The sequence below is a fragment of the Aythya fuligula genome, chromosome 9 (assembly GCF_009819795.1).
Source record: "Aythya fuligula isolate bAytFul2 chromosome 9, bAytFul2.pri, whole genome shotgun sequence".
NCBI classification, from domain to species: Eukaryota; Metazoa; Chordata; class Aves; order Anseriformes; family Anatidae; genus Aythya; species Aythya fuligula.
In genome coordinates this window covers 20755881-20778701 of record NC_045567.1, presented here as the reverse complement: position 1 = coordinate 20778701, position 22821 = coordinate 20755881, and the positions used below count along the sequence as shown (strand labels likewise).

The following is a 22821-nucleotide window of genomic DNA, read 5'->3' as shown; positions in this document are numbered from 1 at the left end:
TGTCATTAACCTGCTCATCTTTTGCCAGTAATAAGTATGAGCAATTCTGTTATCCTACCAGGAAAAAAAAAAAAAAGGTAGCAAAACCTAAAAGTACAATGTTTGAAGCCTGGGAAAGAGCATTAGCTGCTGTATGGCATTTTTCTGTGTCTGTCATTACTGATGTGGAGGTTCCCTATCTTTGAAAAGCGTGAAGGTCAAGCAGCCAGACTCATTGCATGTAAGGGTTTGTGGAGATGTGCCTGTTCTGTTCACCTTTCCCAGAGAAATGAAAGGCTGCCTGAGACTGCCAGGGGTGGGTTAACAGCAGGGTCAGCATACCTGCTGCTAAAGTTCCTTCAAAAAGAAAGGTGGCATGCTGCAACCTTCACTTTGGAGAAGCATGCCATGTTTTGCAATGACTCAGTGGCACCAATCCTCTTCTGGCGAACACACTGTTTGTATTTTCCTACATTACTTAACACTTATGCCCAAATTGTCAGTTGGTAAGGTTCCCCTCCATGGGACTCCCAGGAGAGTCAGGGTGAGACTGATGATTTAATGACCTTTTAGGAGATGGTAAAATTAAGGGTCCCAATTACTGAAAATGATCTTGAATATTGGTGACAACAAAGCCTTCAAAATGGCACAGCAGGATGGAAATAAAAATTACATGGAAATAAAAGATTCTGCAAATTTCAAATTTTACATGCTCATAGGAGGTTTCCTGTCATGCTGAGTGAATCCCACTGAAAAACGGCAAGTTCTCCTAAAGTAGATGCAGCTTCCATGTACTGTATGGGTGGTTACATCTTTTGTTGTTGTTATTATCAGTATAATTATTTTGCTAGTTCTTCACCATATTTCATGTCAGCAGTCACGCTAATTGAAACCTGAAATAAATTATTATTAATGGTTACAGTAGTATATCAATGGATCATAAATATACACGGTTCTTGAATAGTAACACTGAGCCTAAGAAACTTAATAACTTGCTTGAACATGGCATGAAATCACAAAGGGGGATAACATATTTAGTATGATGAATAAGAGTGAAAACAAAACAAATTTTCAGTGTAAACTTGAGTATCGATGACCTTTAAAAAGTTTTCAGAAGTTTGTCTGCACTCAGAACAGATTCCCTGTGAGTATATCACATAGCTCTTTATTTCACTTGTCCTGTCTCACCCTCTATCTATATACCTTTTCAGCTCTTGAAAAATGCCAATATAAATGTGCTGTGAATTATGTGTGCACATAAAAGTTCCTTTTCTTTTTATCCTTCATTAGGACATTGTGATTTATACTGATCAGCTATCCAGTGTTATGTCAATTATACCAGAATGGTGGCATTACTCTTTGGATTGAAGCAATAGGACAGACAGTGGCAATATAGAGTACATCTTGCTTGGCAAGTATTGCTGAAGAATAGCTGTGTCCTTCTTTGGGAAGTATCAGAAAGCCTGAACTGAGAAGCAGGAAGCTCTCAGTCCAGTTTTATACTATTCCAGTTAAAAAGAGCTTGTCGACTTTTTGTGATGAAACAAACCTGTAGCAGAGAAAGGTTTAGAAGAGGGAAAAGAAAATTTATTCTGCCATCTTCTAGGCAGACATCCTGTGGAAGGTGCTAAAGCGCACCTGTAAAGGCACACCCGGTCTTCATACTCAGGAAGCGAGAAGCAGAGAGCTTATCTAGGCCCCTCCATTTCTTTCCTGTTACTAGTGGTTCAAGCCATTTACACTTCTCCAAAGCAAAGCAATGACAGCTATGTGCATGGAGTTTTCAGTTTGGGTTAAAAGGAAGAGAAGAGGTTTCTGCAAGCCAGTTACAGTGGTGCAGTTTCAGAGCAGCTGCTTGTGACACCAGAAACACGGCCTGAGAGGTGAGAGGACTTTGGCAATTTGGAAGTAGCATTGTACAGGTCCCTGCCGAAACCGAAGACAAATAACGGAATTCTGCTTTCAGAAATCTAAACTTTTCAATAGCTAACATGGTAGCTGTCATGTTTTGATGATAATTAATTTAGATGACAATCGGTACCTTGGTCAGAAAGGGACAAAGAGAGGAGCCAGCTCTGATGAATGCTGTGTGAAAGACGAGGAAGGTCTTAGGCCATTAGTGATGACTGATGCTGTAGCAGAAGCATATAAATGATCTACCAAAGTAATACATTAGGGCACAATATGAAGCCCTGCTACACGTGAGGAATACATCATCAATCAAATTTCCAGAGAAGGCCTTCTCTTTACCTAGCAAGGAGGACTTGATGGGAATTCCTGTCAAGTCTCCACTTGATATCAAGTTTTTAAATGTTGGTGGATGTTTTAATTTGTAGACACTATTGGTCTGGGAGTGGTAATGTTTTGGCTGCTAGTGGAAAGGAAGTCTTGCTATTGATATTAGGCTCTTTTGAGTTGGGTGCATGGATTGTTTTGACTTTGGTTACTTTAGAAGAATAGTTCTGAGATACTTGGAGAAGCACACACAGGCTAAAGTTTCTGATGGCTCCAGTAAATCATCTTAGCTGTCAACAGCACGTGGCAGCTTCCAAAAGAGATCAGCTGTCTTTTGCAGATGTTTGACCACTAAAAGGAAGTCCTGCTGGTGCTGGGTAGAACTAGTCCTGGGGCCTTTATATGCCCTAATATGGCTGTATCATCAGCCATGCTGCCTTGTTTGGTGGATTTAAGTCTTGTAGAAAGGGAATATTTATTCTATCTCAATAACACTTCCTATTTTTTATCGAAACAGGTGCATTTCCTTTGCCCAACCAACATATTTGGTGCAGTCAGTGAGGCATCTTCAGTTGCCCAGTGCATGTGACCTCCTTGCCTGGGAAATGTTGTGGAAGGGTAGCTATGTATGATTTCTGAACTCAGGACTGGATTCAGATACTGGGCAGTATTTTTCAGATTGCTTTTGTAAGGTGTAATAGTTATTTTGTGGCTTTCTTCCTGTTCACATCAGCAGTTCCCTCCTTTCTGACACATACATATTTTTAGTTGTTAGCTTAGAAATAGTTTAATTCTACTATCAAACTGCCAGGAACAAGCATTCACTGCCCTTCCTCACAGTCTTTATTTATTTATTTATTTATTTATTTATTTATTTTTTCTTTTTCTGATTTCTTGTGGGCTAGCATGTTCAATTCAGTGCTTTGCATATCCCAGCTGCCTATGTATTAACATATAGAGTCCCAAGACTATAAACACTTTTCTCTGTTTGGCGTGTTTGAACTAATGTATTATTTAGCTGAAAAGTTTCACTTTGTTTGCCTGTTTCAATCTGTACTAGATTTTATTGTGTTGAAGCCACTGGCTTTCTCAAATGAAGCTGGTGTCTCATTTTCAGTATGTTGCATGGTCTGAAGAATTTTGTCTATTTAAGAATACGATACAGCACATAAAACTGTATTTTGTGCATAAAACACACAGTAGAAAATGAAGTTCAAGTTTATTATACAAGCTCTAAAATCTTTCAATTTTCCATAAAAATAGAGTGCAGAAAAATCCAGTTTTTAACTTCCTCTGAGGTTACCATCCTCCTGCCCTCATCCCATTTCACATGCCTTACAGAACGATATCATTGGAGCAGTCAAATATTAAATCTGAATGAGGGTAAGGATTTATGTCCCCCATTAATGCTCCCTTAATATTTTCGTTTTCTGTCTGTTCTAACCAAGTATCATCTTTAAAGAGCTATGTTGTAGATGGGTTAAAGAATCAGTAAAGACATTGGGACATAATCTGAGCAAAAGTATATTTTCTGTCTGGCCCATTCCATCACTACACAGCTGAAAGAGAGATTTAGGCTATGAATCAGTGGAAATGTGATCTGGATGTTTAAAAGGACAAAAATAAATAGAAAAGATGATCTTGTTTCAGTAGACAGGTTTCTTTCAGTAGGAACCATAAGCCTCCAGCTGTCCTCTGGCCTCAATTTTGTTTAAGTCAAAAAAACAGTGTGAGAAATGTATGTTGATTGCAATAATGATTGGTTAGAAAGCCTTTAACCTGATTTTATGTGGGCTTTTATGTCCTCAAGAATTTTATTACAAATATAGCAACATCTGTGTATACCAGCTCATGGTATAGGAGTGCATTGCTGAAACAAAGTGCTACAGCCTTTTTGTGCAGCTGGTAGAGCTACCTAGCTTCAAAAATCTCCAGTGTAGACTAAGTTAAGTTTGAATCCTCATTCAGTAACAATGAAGTTCACGTGTTTCTTTAACCTACCATTCACTGCAAATGGCTCACAGTTTCCTGAAGAACTAATAATGAGCTGACGGGTTTTGGGGAAAAGAAGTTGTATTTAGAAGGCTTTGTTTGAAGAAATCTTTTTTTCTGGCTGTGTCAAGTCAAACCTGCTGTGAAAAGCAAAAAGTTTGATCTAGGAGTGGGTTTGCTCTTTTATTTATCAAATGCTTGCTTCGGGGATGTTTCAAAATACAGATCTGAGACAGAATAATGTATATATGTTGTTTAACATTGGTTTAAAAACTTTTCTTGATTGTATAAGTTGCATGACTAGTTTTTCCTTTTATTAACAGTTGACTTGATTTTTTTTTCTTTCACATATAGTCTAGGTAATGTTACATCTATATAAATCAATATAATAATGACATTATATATGTATATTGTTATTTAACCATTGCTCTCTAGGGCATAGTTATGACAGTCATATTTTACAAAGAATTTCTAGAGACTGTTATAATAATTACAATCTGTTCTGTAGTAAAACCCTGCAAATCAGCATTTTCTTGGCATTTCAAGGGTAGTAATGGTGTTGTATGGGTAAATAAGTAGCAGAATCTCTGACTAACGTGATCCTGTAAGCACTGCAGGAAATAACACATGCAGCATATGCAACTAAAGCACTGAACAAATGAATAATGTTTATACTTCCATTATTACAAAGACTTTTTCAAGTCATCTAGCATGAGAGCCACCCCTGAATTTATGCCTGTAAATGTCAAAATATTAATATGCACTGGTGTCATTTGGAAACCTGTCAAATGTGCGTTTTGTGCTGTCTTGAATTATTTTGTATGTATATTAAGTAGGCATCAAATTGTGCTTAAATCAAAGATAAATGATTGCTGGTTTGGATGTCTTTTTCTGAAAACTGCCCAAAAATGAGGATGAAATTGGAAATTGTATGCAATCATGTTTCCCCAAGAAACAATGATCTAAACATTAAAATATATAAATCTTCTTTTACATGATATCTAGCCAGAATGAACTCTCTAAATATTCCTTCTAGCGAAATTTTTTTATAAATCAGATGCAATTTATGCTAACATCGATGTGATGAACAACATCTCAAAGATTTCTTCCTAAATAATTTTCACCCACAATTTTTTCAGAGAACCCAAACACACAGAGGACATGATACAAATAATCTTAGCATTGTTTGCCCCGTTTTACATCATTATCTTAATCCATCAAGGCATCATATGCTGAGCACTGTGCCCAACGTAGTTTAATTGCAGCCATAACTTGTGCTGACCAGTATAAGATAAAAATATTTTCAGTTCACAATATCATCTGTTAAGGCAAGTGATATAACCTAGAATATACATATATATGTATATATATATATTTTTTTTTCCTGTTAGTTTTCTGTGTCCAGTATTCTACTTAGCAACTTTGTTTCCTTAATGCATTATAGAAATTTTTCAAAACATACTGGTTCTATCCATACAAATGTAAGAATAACAACTCTGATAAAGTGTCAGAAATACAAATGTCCAGTATGGAGTTATTTGGATGCTTCTTGTACAAGATCCAGAAAATATAAAATGCGAACTATAGAGTAGGTCCTACTCACAACTTTTGGCCACCTAAACAGTATGGACATCAAGTAGAGAAGATATGTTAGGACATCAGCAGGAGAAAGAGAAAGGAAGACTGTAGAGATCGAATAGAGAGGGGTTCAGCAGCTGGAATTTAACGCTCTTCTCTAGGAAATGCTGATTATCAAATTATATTAAGGAATTGCCTCTTTTACTTGGAAGACAATTTGTCTTGACAAGTCTTTTAAGGAGAGCACGTTAAAAGCACAAGGGAACTGAACTATTGAGAAACGATACTGTACGGGAGTGAATATATGTATTACTTGATATGGTGCCGGCGTGTTCAGCCTTTATTATTATTATTGCAAAGCCTTTTATTTCTCTCTCTGTGGACCATAAGAAATATCCTCAGAATCCTAAGAGAATGGGACTCCAACTCCAGGCATTCAGTAATGAAAGCAATAAGCTATTTGGTTTTGCATTCTGCCACAGTAGCTATGTTTTCTACATCAGTGGCTTATTGCTGCCTATCAATTATATATTTATTTCGTATGTTCATCATAAAATGAAAAGGCTAATGAAAATGTTTGGTATAGATACACAGTTGCTGACCTGATAGGTTGAAAAGCGATGGCTGTCAGCAAAGAGCTATAGTTACTTCCCTTGGGATAATTACACACATCACACTGACAGGACACTTCTGCTGGTGCTTATGGTTAAATATTGATGTGCTCCCCTTACTTGTCACACCTTCTGGTGATACTCTGCATTGCTCCCAGGTACCTCCTGTACCTTTCAAATATATACACTCCCATTTTCCATTCTCATGGCTTTATTCCTTCGTTAACCAAAATACTTGGCCTTCTCTTCTGGAGAGAACATCCGAAAGATGGAGTATTTTTAGGCCAAGTGTTTTCAAAGCCAGTTCTAGCACACTTGTTGTCTGACAGTCAGCAAATGTCCACAGCCAGAACTCCACACCCTACATACTCCTACTGAATAAAATACAATCGTGTGCACCTCTTTGGTATAACACCGTTTTTTCATTCAAAGACAAAAATCAGAATAATCATGGCAGGTGTGAATCCTTGGATATATACAGGTTCTTTGTTATCAGATTTTGACTCTGCATGGCCTTCTGTGCTCTGGGTTTGTAAAAATTCATGTCTGTAGTTGCGTGAGTCAGTAAATTGTTTATTTTCTCAGTGGAAGTTTGCTCAGGACATTGAGGAGCTATTTCCTCCTAATTAGTTCCCCAGATTCCTCTTATAAAAAAAATCTTAGGCTTCAAGGAGTCTGTTTGGGGTCATTATTTTCTTGATAAATATACTCACCACCACTCCAGATTTCCCAGAAGGGAGACTGCAGGGTAGAAGAATGTTGTTTTGCACGTTATATTCGATGATTGGTTCAAATTACTCAATTTACCCAGTATTTTCAAAAAACAATCCTAAATCATCAGTCAGCCACATCCTACTTCCAGTGCTGATGCCAGACAGTCATTTTCCCTCAGAGCATCGTTGAACATGAGCTCTCCTCAGCTTGTTTCATACTTTGATGAACCAGATGGCTGCAGGGGCGGGTACTGAGATTTGAGATATTTCATTTGAGATGTGGATAGTTGTTTCCATTGTGGGTACTCTGTTGGAAAGGAGTGGACAAAACTGATTTTACCTGTGCTAGGCAGAAATTATTGACTTTTAAAATTTACCATCGTATTTTCCTAAACCACTCTGAGAAGTCGTCAGATTGTATGCTAAGGCAAGGTGCCTTATCTCGTCTAGTCTTTGAATGGCATCTCACAACTGCACCTCTGATAATGCAGAAAGAGGATGTCATTTGTATAGCACCTGTTAATGAGACAAGCAATATTGTTTTGGTCTTTCGATCAATAAACGGTTCCTCAAGAGTAAAAGTATATCCTTCATTTTAGACTCAAAGTTGAGTTCCATCCCGTGTAAAAATGTTCATTTTCACCTGTCACAAAACCTTTCGTGCGGTGTATCTTGTGATTATTACATTGTGCTCATTCTTTGATAATTACTCACCTTTACGATTCAGCGTTATCAAGCACAGCTTCACATTTTCATTTATTCTCTAGGTGCTGAACTCAATCTAACAGAGATTTAGGCTGCTTGAAACACTGGGTTTAGGTTCGCACAGCCTAAACCCCACCTAAATCCCAGCGTTTCCTTTTGGCCTTCAGAGACACTGAGACAGCTGGGTAGACTGGGCACTGCAAGCTAAGTAGAATTACAGATATGCAACACTGGACTGTAGCAGATATATTCAGATGCTTATACAGACACAATCTTATTCACATCCATGCTAGCCTTACAGCAAAATATTTACAAAACAACAGCTGTCAACTGTTGTGCAACTGATTGCACAGCAGTAGTGTCCATCACATGGTCCCATCAGCCAGGGCTGTTTAAACCATAGACAGTTGTGGAAAGAGGAAAATACTGCCTTCAGATAATTCCCCCATTAACAATGGCAAGTGCAACATTCATCTTGCAAGCCAGCACCTCTTTGCCCCTCTTTAATTGACATCATTTTGAAAAGATAATATTCCTAGCATTGGGGAAATGTTTTGGATTATTTAAGTGGAAAATTATTTGGCTGAAGCCTGATTAAAACCTGAAAATATAGCAGAAACAAACTTTTCTACTGATTGAAAATACTCCTTTTTTACTCCTATGATTATGAAAAAAACCTTACAGATACTTCTTGCATTTGCCATCGTATGATTTCTTGCCAAGTCTCTGAGCTGCGTGTATGCAACACAATCCCTACAGCATTGTAAACTCTGAAAACAGTTGTGAACAAAGAAAACGAGAAGCTGAGGTGTGTGCAATTTCTGCATATTACTTAGTATTGAATTGCACCCATAATACAACACTAGAAACAAACTGAAGCAGCAGCAGAGGCCAGCTCGGGCGTGCAGGAAATGCAGCCACGCTGCCTGCACCCTCTACTGGCTGCTGCGCAGACCACAAATAGCTTTCACTGATTTTTTCTTAGCTGCAGGAGAAATCCTGGCATAGTATTTACCAGCAAAAATCAAATAGCATCATTATTAAAAAATCATAGGAATTTTGAGCCTCCTATTTGCCTGGAGCAGGAAAGGAAGTGAAAGGTGTGAGGAACAGAAAACTCATGCAGTCTTTAGTCTTGGCAGAAAAACTATTTGTAGACAACCACTGCACTCACTTTCTACAACAAGAGAATGCCAAACTTTGCCACAGAGAGAGAGATTAAGCGGCATTGTGCTTATTCTGAATGCCAGAGACACTGTTCATTTAGTTCTGCAAATGCCAGATGTGGAATAAAAACATTGTATTCTGCAACCAAGACCTTCTAGAAATTTGAAGATTAAAATTCAAAGTCATGTCTTTCTGGTTTTGGGATTCCATTTAACCACAGACAGGTGTTATAAAATATTTGTACAGATTTCACTTACAGTTCTTTCTAGCAAGCCTTGTATAAAGGACAACTGAGATTTCAAACTCCATGTAGAGTGCGTATCGTAACATGACCATAGTGTATAGAGGATAATATATGCTCCTGCCTTATGGCATCAATTAGATAATAGGCTCACCACAGTTGTTCTATTCTGCCTTGTCTTTCCTTCTTTGTCTCTCCTTTTCTCTCCCTTTCTCTCTTCTTTCTTTTCCTGCATGTACCTAATGTTCCTGAACATTGCAAAATTATTATTTTAGAGACCCAAATCTTCCTTTTGTAGAACAACAACAACAACAAGAAGGAACATTTGGATAAATTCCATTTTCTCACAACTTCTGTATCTGCTGGTTTTCATGTGGGCAGACTGCTGTTCTGAGCACTCAGCAAGATAACCCTGTATCTCTGCCTACAAGGATGTGAGCAAAGGCTTCCTGAGGTTGTTTTTTCTCTTGTACCATACAGAGGTATCCTCAAATATTGTGCACAGAATAGTGGTACTGTTTGTCCCTCCAGTTTTCTAGTGGGGTTTGGCAGCCAGGTACTGCAGATGTGGTATGATCCGGTGTCTGTAAGTGCAGCCAGAGACAAAGCAGTGCATCATCTAGTACGCTCCTGTCACACAGCTAGGAGGAAGACTTTTGCTGTTGTTGGCCTGTTATTAAATCACCAGAAAGACTGGATTTTACAGGAATAATATTAATGGGCTGTAAATAATGGCTTGTTTATACTGCAATGAGATTTTCAGAAATCACAAGTGATTTGGTCTGTCTTCAGTTTACTTTCTCAAAAGTAACTTTATTTTCAAAGGATTAATGTGTTCCCCCCCAAGGCCTGCAGTCATCTGGTAAAGATGACATTTCTTCAGGTCCCTCAGGTTAGGACCTCTTTAGGTCGCTTTGCCTTGGAAATTCTTGGCAATTTTTTTTTTTTTTTTTTAACTCTTTGCATTATCTGTATGTTCTTGCCTGCTGCACAGGTCTGTTTAAGACAGCGTGGTTTGTCATTGCCTGGTGAATCAGATCTCCAGACGTCATGAGCTTTAAAACATGCTAAGATAAGCAGGTGAAGGTATTGCTGCTTGTACAGTGGTATTTTTATATCGATACTATCTCCTGGCTTCCTCATCACTACTGAAGCTGATTAATGCCTGCAGAATATAGGGAGCTTTCTTTTTCAGAGTCTTTCACTCTTGGCTCATTATTTCCTAACGCTTATTACAGCAATGTTTCATAAACCTGTGGCGTCGACTGCTCGGCAGAAGCAGCAGGCCCCACGGCTCTCTCTGGTGCCTGGCCTCTCTCAGAGGCCCTGTGAGTGCCGCTGCAGCACGGAGCCGCCGCTGCACCTGCGACGACTGCGCCTGTCGGTGCCAAGCAGCTGGGGCTGGCAGGGACGGCAGCACCCGGGCCCGGCTGCCCTGCACAGGCAGCTCCTTGCCAGAGCAGCCCGCGGCCCTCCCGCTCCTCCCTGCCTCTGAGCTTCCTTCCTCCTCCTTCTCCTATGAGTGAGGAGGTGGGCTCTGCCCTGGCGACTGAAAATTCAGAATGGTTTAAATGGAGATGAAGTAGGAAAGGTAAAATAGCTTGGCTCAAGGTCTCCACGTGGTCACTGACAAAGCCCCTGGACACCAACCCTGTACCCAAACCCAAGGCCTCGCCACCTTCTTTCGACTGCGGCTCACATTTTGGTTGACAGAGGTTTACAGCTCTTTAGGAGTGTTTTTGAACTGCGTCTCTTTTCAGTTGTGAGGAATTAACTGGGACTGCATGGGTTTTAATTAATGCATGGTGTTATCTGCTGCATCTGAAAGGAAATTTTAAGAAATATCTTTGCAATGTCGGGCTCTCTTGGACAGGAGCCATAATGACAGCCAGGCTAATTATATCGGTCACTGAGTTATCAGTGCAATCGTAACTGGAGGCAAACAGACTCCAATCAAGTCAAGAGAAACTGGAAGTAAAATAATGATATATTTCACAATCATCTTATTACTGACTGATTTAAATAAGGACCTAAAATGCTTTATCAGTGCTGAGAGAGTGAGGTTTCAGCATCTTAATTCAAAAATCTTGAAGCTTTCCCTGTTTATGGAAACTGGCTGGTGGAAAACTAAAAGATGTTCTTCATTAAATGCATGCAGAAAAACAATTTACTATTTTTACTTGCAAATGCTAACAATCCAGCCTACATTTTTATTTTTCTGCTCAGGTCAGGTATCAGGAAACAATCACAATTCTCTGATAAGGTTCCTCTAACTTCCATTTAATTACACCAGAGATGAAGCTGGCTCGTAGTTCTCTGTCCTTTTCTCACTGGGTCAAAAAGAGCACAAGCTACCTGTAAACTGACGTAGTGCACCACCTTCTTTGGACAACATTCCCATATGCTTTAAAATTCAGCCTGTCAGAAGTAGCATACTGTCGTAGTACCCTTTTCAACTATAGCTTTAAGCTAATTTAATTAAAAAACTAGCAATAGATTGGCTTTCACATAGTGTAAACAGAAAACTCTTTTCATAAATGCGTTTTGTAATTAAAAAAAATAGTCTAGCCCCATGTTTTTCTATATTTGGTCACTGCTGTCTTCAAAGAATAGCTGAAATTTTGGAAAGGGATGGAGCCATAAAACTCTTCTGGGCTAAAAGTATTCACAGCCATATAAACAAGGAAATGGATTTTATAATTAATTCAGAATTCCCTGGCAAGCACACTAGTGTAACATGTTGTAATCTACTGATGAAGTTCCAGTAAGAGCACTGGCAGTGGCTTTCTGTATCAGCATCAGTCCTTCACCAGCACCTGAAAGAACATGAGCTTCTGAATGTCAGAGCATCCGTGGGCAGACCATGCCTGTCCGAGCGTCTGGTCAAGGCAGTGCAGAGTTCAGAGGTCAGTCTGCAGGAAGAGGTCTTGTGTGGCCCTCATGTCCCACGTCCCTCCCCTTCCCCTGCCCTCAGGAGTTGTGTTGTAGGAGCTTGCTGCTCCGAAGGAAACTGACGGTGAGTTGTTGAGGCTGAATGGGCATCTGACACCTTCGAGCCAAGCTTTTAATCCAGGAGGATTCAACTTCACAGAATGCTTTGCCATCTATCAGACTCTTGGTCGTGGCTGTTAATTAAATGTAGATGCAAAATAAATCTACAGTGCAGGGATACAACATAACCAATTAAATATTCCAGTACAAGGTGCTAATGATAAAAAGCGAATGTCACGGAGGACAACCTGTATGATGTCCGAATACAAATCCCACCAGATGACACAATGTACGATTCCCATCACGGGCCGGGAGGAAGGGAACCACTGACCCTGACCGCTGAAGTCAGGCACGGCGGCAGCGGTAAGGACAGATGGGATGTGACAACAGGCTCGGGGACTTTTCTGGAGGTGAGAGAAGGGATTTGAAGTTGAAACACTTAGACTACGTGCATCTTGTTTTCCCAACTCTTGGTACATGAAAGCCTGGCCGTTCCTAAGTGACTGAGTTTTTTGGATACAAGGAAAGTATCACAAATTTTAAATGTGGTTGTTTTTATTAAAGAACAACATTAAATAAAACAAGTAAGGACGAGTGCTTGAAGTGACAGAGGGACTGTCAGTCCCCTGTATCTTTGTGAAGAGTCTCAAATGGCTGCGCCGTGAGGAGGGACTGAGTCTTTAAGGGACTCTGTTCTTGGCAAGGTTAAACCAAATGAATAGCAATAACTAAGCAGCTGTGGCTGACTAAAGCAGCTTATAGACAGGCATTATAATTTCATTAAAGGTTTGGCGACTGGGGGCAATCTAGAGAATGTAAACGGACAGGTGAGTAATCTTAAGTAAGTTTCAGGAAATCAAAGAAGATATTTAATGAAGTTACTTGCAAGAAACAATTTAATGAGCCATCCTGAGACAAGCAAATTAATGAATAATTAGAATGTTCTATATGTAAACAATCCTACCTTTTCTACCTATTAATAAGGTTAGTATTTTTTTTCCTGGGAAATATATCCTGAACAAATCTATATTTAAAAGAAAAAGATAATACTATCCCAAGTTGTATGTTTCAATAGCTCATGAAATTTCTGGCAAAGAAAAAAACTTACCAGTAATACTTCAGATGAGTACTTTATATACCTCAGATACATACTTTAGCTTGGTTTTGCTCGTTGGTATCTTCTTTTTTCTTTTTAGTGTTTCATTATTATGTTTTGCTCTTTTTTTTTTTAAGTTAGGTGTTTGGATGAGGGTTGTATGAAGGGCTTCAGGTTCTCAAAACTGAGAGAAAGGAGCAGAGAATAGATGGAGCAGAGAGTTAAATTTTAGAGTATTACAGGACACTGGAATGTGCATTTTCCATGGATTCTTGGTCCAGCCCTATGCCCCTTCCTAGACCTGAAACCAAATCTTGCCCCCACGATTCGGTTTTCCCCTTTTCCCAGCAATATTTGGGATGGGAGGTGATCTGTGCTGCTGAGGTCCTTGGAGGGAAGAAGTGAGGAGAAGCACTCAACGGGAGGAGCAGAGTAGAGTGAAAGGTGGTGGGAAGTTAGTTATATTGATCCCACCACTGGGGATAGGACAGAGCAAAAGTAATGCCATGTGTGAACTGGTATCACACACAAACTGCTGTGAGAGGGAATTGGAGGAAACCTTAACCTGCTGAGCAACAACTTGGTGTCATTTCTGCATGAGTTAAGATGGGTTAGGGTCAGGGGGAGGCTTGACTGCCAAAGGTGGGATTGTAGTCAATTGGATGGGAGTTATGTCCCCCCCAAAAAACTATGGTAGAGGGACAAAAGGGTAGAGTTTCCCACGTAGTTAGTAGGGGACAATAACCTTACATGATTCTTGGAGCAGTCTGACGATGGCTTGGGGAACCTGTGGAGGCTTCATAGGTCTGCCCTGAAGAAGTGAGAGGAAAACTGGACAGCTGGATTCCACTGGCTCATCAAATGAAAACAAGGGTGTATGTAGTTTATATCCTCATTATTTCTTACATTTCAGTGAAAAAAAAAAAAAACACCACCTGAAGATAAATTTACTCCAGGCTCTTATGCAGATGAAGAATGGCAGAATAGCTCACCTGGTATCGCCCTAGTTGGTGATGGTTTCAGGTTGTAGCCACCGTCTGTAGCTGGTGGCAAGTGACTGATATTCATATGCACATTTTCTTTCTGGTTTTGAAACCTTTTTTTTCCACTAGTGTTCCCTTGAGAATAGCATAACAATGTGCATAGGATTGCTCTGTCAGCAAAGACTATGCCTTTCCCCCCTTTATCTGAGAGCCATTTGCTTTCAGCTGCAGTCAGAGAGTTAAATTTCAGAGCACCGAAGGATGCTGGACTTTGACAATTAATCATGGACTATTACAATTATTGATACTTACCAGGTGAAAAATGTGCCCAGGACAGAATTATTCCAGTACACAGAAATGTCACAGGATGAACTGCTGCCGTGTGCTGTCATTCCTGCCATGGACATTTAGATATAGATCCTCAGTGGGACCCGGAGACGTAAATAGCTTGGTGTGGCTGGGACTGGCCTGTGCCCCACTGGGACGTGCTCTCAGGTGAGGGGTGTGAAAACCCAGCAAGTCTTTGGGCACCCTCAGGCCTCGCCTGGGGCTTGGATACAGGAGTGGGTGTGCTGTGCTTGATTAGCGTCAATATTTTAAAGCGAGGTGGATGTCAACACAACAAAATACAGGTTTTTAGCACAACGTGAAGGGGAGTCTCTCTGCAAATAACAGGAGATGCTAATGAGCTCTCTCCAAGAGGCTTAACTCAGGATGCTTATAATCTTTTAGTGTGTGGTTGTGTCTGTTCTTAAAAAATGAATAGACCTTTCAGAATTCAAAGGACTATTTGCCTTTCCCTTCTGATCTGGCCCTCCTTTCTCCCACATACTCTGCCTTGCCAACTTTCCCTCCGTGCCGTGATCCTAGAAGACGCGCAGGCCAGGATCGGGGCTGCTTCCCTCAATTCAAAAATAAAAATGAAGCGTCGAGAAACGCTTCAAAAATACCCCAAATCGAGAAACAGCGTGCAAAAGCCCAAAACTCGCGTGGTTTGTGTGTGGCGACAGCCGGAGAGGCAGCAACCGCTGCTGCCGGCCGCCTGCCCCCGGCGCTGCGCGGGGCGCAACTCGCTGCGCGCTGCACCGCGGGGGCGCAGCGCCCGGGATTTGGGGGGGGGAGCGCACGGCTGCGGCCCCCTGCCAGCAGCAGCGTGAGGCTGCGGGGAGCCCCCCGCATCGGGCTCCCCCCCTCCCGAGCTCAGGCTGCTCCGCTCCGGCCGCTCCGACCCCGGGGGGAGCCGGGGCGGTGCGGGGCGGTGCGGAGCGGTGCGGAGCGCGGGGGCCGGGGCTGCCCGCGCTGTTCACCGCGCCGCCGCTGGGGGTATCTTTGTACCATTTTTCATCCAGCAGCAATTCGGAGTGGAAACGTGGAATAGGGGGAGAAGAAAAAAAAAAAAAAAAAAAGGAAAAAAAAAAAAAAAAAAGAGCAGATTTCTCGGCGGTTTCGGCGAGCCGCGCATCCATCCAGGAGCCAAAAAAGATTAACCCAAAAGCTTGCCCCCCCTATCCCCATCACCAGCACCCCCTCCCCTCCGCACGCACACTCACACCCCGTTCCCACCGCACTCACACTCACGCTCACACTCACACTCACCCACCACCCTCGGGGCACCGGCGCGGCTCGGAGCCCAGCCGGCGGCCAGCAAGCGGATGGGATTCGCCTGGAGGGCAATTTCGGACCGGGGGCGAGCTGTTGGATTAGTCGGATTATCTGCCTGCTTGCAGCCGGGGAGAAGTAGCGTTTGAGCGTTTCTCTTGCTTCGCCTGATGGTCGGATTTAAATGGAGGTGGCTCGGCACGGATGAGGCTCCATTCCGGATGGGGATTTCCAGCCCCGAGCCGAGGAAAGGGGAGAAAAATACCTAAAAATCCAGCTCGTTGCGAAGTGGCCGGGGCACGATTGGGAAACCTCCGGCACCCGGCGGCTCGCAGAGAGCCGGGGGAGGCGAAGCTGAATTACAGTTTTCAGCTGCGATTGCAGAAAGCGGCCGTGAACTGGTAAATACTTTGATGCTGCCGGCTGCGGGGCGAGCCCGAGCCGGGATGGGGCTGGGATGGGGCCGGGATGGGACTGGGGGGGGGTGCGGAGCCCCCGAGCAAGGCTGCGGTGCTGAGCCCGGGGGCGCTCGGCAGTGCGGGTGTGTGTGCATGTCCAGTGCCTTGTTTTTTTTTTTTTTTTTTTTTTTTTTTTTTTCCTTTTAAAATTTTATTTCTAATTTTTAATTTTTGGGGGGTGGAAGAGATGCTGGCAGGGCGATTTGCAGCCGCCCGTGCCCCACAGCAGCCGCCCCCTCCCCCCCCCCCCGAACTTTTCCTGCGAGGGGCGAGCCCGGGGCTCCGGGGGGGCCCTGCCCGCCGCCGCCGTCCCCTCGCTCGGGGGCTGAGCGCTGGAGCCCCCCCGCCCCTTCCCCGCCGCCGCGCTGGCCTCGTCTCCCCTGGCTGAAGGAAAATCAATTTTCAGCAGGCTTAATTAAAATTAATCAGTCAAATTACTTAATATTAATTGACTTATAATTAAAGCCAGAAAGTTACCTTGGAATCAGCAGAAAGGATGCTATCTCGGAGCATCCTAAGGATGCGTGCGGTTCCAGATCAATCGCATTAAAATAATTGTTGAAATAAACCAAAACAGAGCCTCGTCTCAGCGTTGCGTTCCTGCTGCTGCAGGTGCCACAGCCTGGACAAGCCATTTTCTTCCGCAAATTTGCCGACCTTTTTAAGGAATATCATTTTAGTTTGACACTGCTTTTGCTTTCTGGAAGGCCAGCTTGGTTTAGCTTTAACTACTGTGGCATTAAAATCCACTAGGAAAAAATGGAAATATATCTTATACATGCTATAAATATCAATGAGAATGTTTTTAGCACATTTAGATGTTCTGTGAATTTGAAATGAAGCATTTTATTATTATTATTATTATTTCCCAGCAGAAGTGTAAGAAATTGTTTTAGGAAATATTTTTTCTACTACTGGCTTCCACTGTGGCAATATTTGCGTTTGTCCAGAACCTTAGACCTTAGCAGGACTAGGCTGTACTGGTAAATTCACAGAGATAGTTCATATCTGAAAACATGTATTTGCGATAACGCTCAAAATAACTTTTTCAGGCTCCCTGAATTCCTTGGTTATTTTTCCAGTTTGCTTGTTTTTACGGTAGGAGCATTTCCAATGCATCTACAGATTATCACTGCTGAAAGAGCAACACTCTGAGCTTTGGGAACTTCTTTACTTTTTCTCTGGGCTGGCTTAATTGAAGTAAAGGATACTTATGAAATTGCACGCGCTATATTACAGGCACAGACAAATGAAAGACCTTTGTATGATATAAAAGAACATTTTAAAGTAGAGCCCATTACTCAGGGCCCTGTTTTTCAGAGGTACTGATTCCCATTGACTGCACTGAGACTTGTGTGGGTTCAACAGCTGTAAGACGCAGCCCACTTTTGCATCTTTGAAATTGGATTTGCAGATGGGGAGCCAAATGCTAAGTAGCCATGTTTGGAAATACTGTTTGGGTGGTTTTTTTTTTTTTTTTTTCCCCTTCCCATCCTTCCTTCCTTCCTTTATTTATTTATTTATTTCCCTCCCCTTGTGCATGAGGCAGGGTTAAAGAAGGCTACTTCTTAGTTACTTTTGATAAATGACACCAGTTTTCTTTGACTACAGCTACAGACTGCAGCAGTGTAGCAAAAGCAGCTTTGCAGTAAATGATTAGGGTGTCCTTAGGTACATATGAAAAATCTCATTTATTCTGTATCCTTCATGTGAATCATATGCAGACTGCAGGAAGAAAAATGAGGCTGGGGATAATCATACTAAGTGTACTGGGAAACAGGATTTGGCTGAACACCTCTGTGTTGTGATTAACTGAAGTAGCAATGAAGCCATCAGAGGATGTTCAGGCTGTTTAAGGCAGGGAGTTTTGTAGAAGTGAGCAGGAGGGCTGTCATCCTGCTACTGCTTTGGTTATCATACCCCTTTTCTATGGTAGGGTAAGAAGATAATATCCTAGCTGTTGATACTTAAACATCCTTAACAAAGTGGGTTTCCTCTGGATTATTTGGCTGGAGGTGGAGCAGTCTGCTGAGGAGGGTTATTTAAAGACTGGGACAGAGCTGTAGGCAGATAAATTGATTTGCAAATGAACAGAGGATTTGAACATGGTAATGGTGGTAGTTTTATTTTTTTATCAGTTTGCATATTTAATATCCACTGGCATACACACAAGCACAAACCACTCTAATTGTTCAAATGGAGTCTGGGGAAAAGAGAAGAAAGCAGAGGCTTAGATATGGTCTCAGTTTGTAATGGATTGGCATGCCTTTCTTTATTAAAAGCAAATACACATTCCTTTCTAATAGAGACGTGGAGCTGTATTACAGATCCTTGGCTAGCTTTGAATTATTTGTTTGCTGTCATATTTATTATGTTTTTTTAATCACATGAAAAAGAAACTGTTTAAAAATTAAATAGTGTAAAAGAAGGGCAAAAAGAGACAGACGTTCTTTGAAAGCAAATAGTGAAAAGACAATATTTTGCCAGAGATTCAGGAGAAACCTTTGGGTATTTCTCTTAATAAAAGATGGGCAGTATTCAATCTGATCCAGTAAACAACGTAATTTCTGGTTAGTCCCAGATACCCATCCTTGGTAAGTATAATAGGTAATGACAAAAAATAGATCCTGACTGATGAATAAATGCTGTTATAAAAACATATTTCCATTACAGTAGTCCTGTTTCTGAGCTCTGCCTTAGGAAAGACTGGATGCATTCAGAGGGGGATGCCTCTGCTTGTTGCAGAAGAGTTTATGTGGAACTGGGAGCGGACATAGGGGATACCAAAGAAAAAGAAGCTGATGTGAAAACTTCATCAAGTATTGCATATTGAAACACATCCTGTAGTTTTAATGACAAATGACATTACATTCCCCAGAATGACTATTGAATTACAGAACTACAAGGAGAAATCATGTTGACTTCTTGGTGACTCAGCTGCATGTTTCCACCTGCCTCTGAAGACCCCACGTTTTCCAACAGACTTTGTTTTCATAATTATGAATCACCAGTTAATGATGTGCCGTGTATTATCCAAGGATAAAAAGTGACTAGTTGGCTACTTAGTACAATGTTGAAGGTTTCCTGCACACCTACTCTAACATGCCACTCTTCAGACAAAAAGAAAAAAAAGCTGGTGGTGTAAAGGGACACCATCTGTGTGAAACCACAGGACACGGCACTTGCTGTAAATATCCTTTTGGTAATCAGTCCATGTAAAGTCCTGGCCTGCATACCTTGGTGTAAAATGTTTTTTTCCACTGCTATGGGCAAATGAAAGATGAGGCCATTAAAAGAAAAGCAATTGGAGCTCCCTTACCCCCGTTTGTGGAATTCTTCTGTTTAGTTCTTGTAACATTTTCTGCATAATCAGTTTTAGTGCTGCCTTTGGGTAGTCTGTTACTTTCCATTGATGCTTGGTTAGGTCTTCTGCACCATTATAAAGGAGAATCTAATACTTTGAAATTAGTAACACGTGCTTGTAAAAGCATAAAAATGATCAAGGACTGTTTAAAATATTATATTTCAAGTGACTCATATCCCTTTACCAAGCAGAGAACTTAAATGGCAATGTAAAAATATATTGTCTGCAGCTACTCAATCACATCCTGCCCAGAGATTCCATTAATCCACTTGTTGAACTGGTTCTGGGAATTTAATGAGGGGAATACAGTTATGGTGTATTTTGTACTTTAATTCCATCTCCTCTGAAGCTTTCTGCTTCAATACCTGAACTTCAAATCATTCTTTGACTCTCCCCTTCCCAATACTATCAACCAGTTTCAAAAAAAATGTAGTATCTATATAATACCAGTAGTTTTATATAGATACATGGCGTTAGAAATATTTATGAGGAGGGATTGACTATTTCTTTCAGAGAAACCCTACTGTATAAATACAGTGAATGTTTTGGCATCTTCGGACCTGTGTAAAACAGGCGTCATGGGGTGGAGCTTTTCTTTCTTCAGACCAGTAACTCAAGCCCTGAAATAGTCACCATGCAGCCCCGCTGCTGGGTTAGGAAGCACTTCTGTCACTGGAGTCATGGTCAACATGACCAGGACGTGACCACAGGAGACCTGAGACTAGGTCCCATAACTTAAAGAAGCGTCTTTCTCACAGATGGTAGTAGAAAATGAAACCAGGACAAGGAGTTGAATAATGGGAGCTACACATGAAGTCAGATGGAAAGAGTAAATCTTTGCAGACATTTAATGGTGTTATATTCTAAGCTTTTGGGAAATTTTATTTGAAATTTTTTTACAACAGTAAATATAGTCTGTGCTATATCCTATTTCTATTTCGTGTGAGAGAAAAATTCCCCGTCTATAGCACAACACTTTACTGCTACCATTACTGCAGACTTTATAGATCAGAGATGTGTCAGCATGTTAGCTTTAGCTGTAATGCTTTTTTTGTGTGAAACCTTATGGGCCTTGCAGCCACTTTCTCATACTGACACTCATAAAACGTTCAAGTTCTCGTATTTATTATTTAATTTGCTTCCTATATAGAGCAACAGAGCACTTCAATACATGAATGTGAAGCCAAAAATGACAGGCAGGCATGAATGGGACTAATGAGTTTTAATAATGCACATATTAGAAACTGCTAAAGGAAGTTTAATTAAGAAAAACAAGTTAAGCATGAAATTCATTTTGGAACAAATGCAAGTAAAGTCACAGATGTACAGAATGCTACATCACAGGAAATGCATTCTCAAGTTGATGGATCCCTACAATGCCAATATTGCAGTCTAAATGTAGTGTGCACTCTACAGTTCTGTAAGCATGGTAACACCATTCAAGAGCACTTTCAAACTTGAGTTAGAGATGACGGGTTTGCGATTAACAAATTATATTTATACCTCTGTGGTTTTTATAATGAGCTGGAATTTGATCTCGATTACACTGATGGAATTGAGACCAGGATCTGATCGAGTAAGATAAACATTTGCTCTTTTTTTTTTTTTTCTGCCACAAGGAAGTTTTTTTATTTTTATTTCTTTTAATTCATCATATTGAAGAGCTAGCTATTGATTCAACTCTACAAGGGCTTTGTATGCTTTGGAAGTGTTATATGGCATCCAAATAGAAGAACAATTCATAGACAAATCTGAACTCATTCACGCATCTTTGTTTTCACAGTTATCTGTTCAGAAATGGTATTAACTGTACTTTAGCTTTTTTTTTTTTTTTTTTTTTTTTTTTTTTTAAATCATGAATTCCTAATGCCTCGGTATAGCAAAATAAAAAGTGGCATCTTTCTTCTGAGTTTAGTATGAAAGCTTGCCTTAGGTGATGATGAACTTGCATTAAAGATAGCATTATTTTTGGTATTATAATTGTTTTAAAAGTAGTTAACAAAATCCAACTTATGTTTCTCATATGATTAACCTTGGTGAACCAAGGGTTGGCCATAAATATAGGTCCCATAGTGAACTTTGTTACTCATCTTGGAACTTAATTTTTCACCTGCAAGAGACAGAAAAAACACACCTGGTTTCAGGGACTTTTGTGTGAGTTCTGGTATGCTCTGTTGGAATGATCAGATGGGAAGTGTGTGAATGTTTTATAAAGTGGTAATCAAAGAAAGCTAAATTAACTTGGCTTTATACAGTGTGCAGATTTCAGTATTGAAAATCTTAGATGGGAAACATCCGGAATATTTTTTTTCTCTAGTGTGACCTATGACTAGCATGAGTTCAGTTCAGTTTCTAGAGTAGGTCAAAAAATCTTCATGTCCTGAAGCACACTACTGTCATCAACACAATAGGCATCTGATCATTTAGCTGAATAGCTGTAGTGCTCAAAAGTGAGTATAAATGTGGTCCATTTAAGAGTTAACCATAAGCTGCTAAAAAGAATAAAGGTTCACTTCAGTGCCCATTATATTCCAAGCCAGTGCATCTGTCATTTTTAATTTAAATCTGTATTACTTAGCTGTCTAAAACTTTACACGTAAGTGACAGAGTTACCCATTCTTTCTGTTATGGGTAAAATCACCATTTCGTTACCTACTTACTGTGCAAAATGTCAAACAGTTACAGTCCACATTAAAAAATTGTGGCCAGCTTCTGGTAATATAAACAATTACTTCAGCTAAGAACTAGAACTATTTTAAGAAAATGATTTATTGATATGAGTAAATGGAAGATAATAAGACTTAAGTGACCCTCTTCTTCTCATAGGTTTAATTTGTCTGATTCAAAAACAGCTTAATAGAAAATTATGATCAGAAGCCTTCCTATTTTGGCAAACTAAGTTGCAGAAATTATTTAAAGAGATCTTTTGATCATGAAAATACTAATTAATAATGAGTTAGCATTAGTGAATATTCCCGCTAATGGGGAAGAACAAAAATATAGTGAAGCTGAAAAATACATGACAATTTAAATGGGTCTTATATCATCAACTCAGTTTAATTCAACTTTTCATTAATTTGTGCTTCACTGTGTTGAATAATGTATTTAT

General features: G+C 40.5%; 1 protein-coding gene across 5 annotated transcripts in view; it reads left to right on the top strand.

The window, feature by feature from the left end:
• The window catches only part of NLGN1 (neuroligin 1), a 373716-nt gene that overhangs the window by 52694 nt on the left and 298201 nt on the right, over positions 1–22821 (top strand). The window contains exon 1 of one of the 5 annotated variants that reach the window (XM_032193334.1): positions 15885–16291. The exons of the other annotated variants lie outside the window; for them this stretch is intronic. The gene's annotated coding sequence lies outside the window, so the exon portion shown is untranslated. Of the gene's footprint in view, positions 1–15884; positions 16292–22821 lie in introns of those variants that run through there. 5 annotated transcript variants of the gene reach the window in all.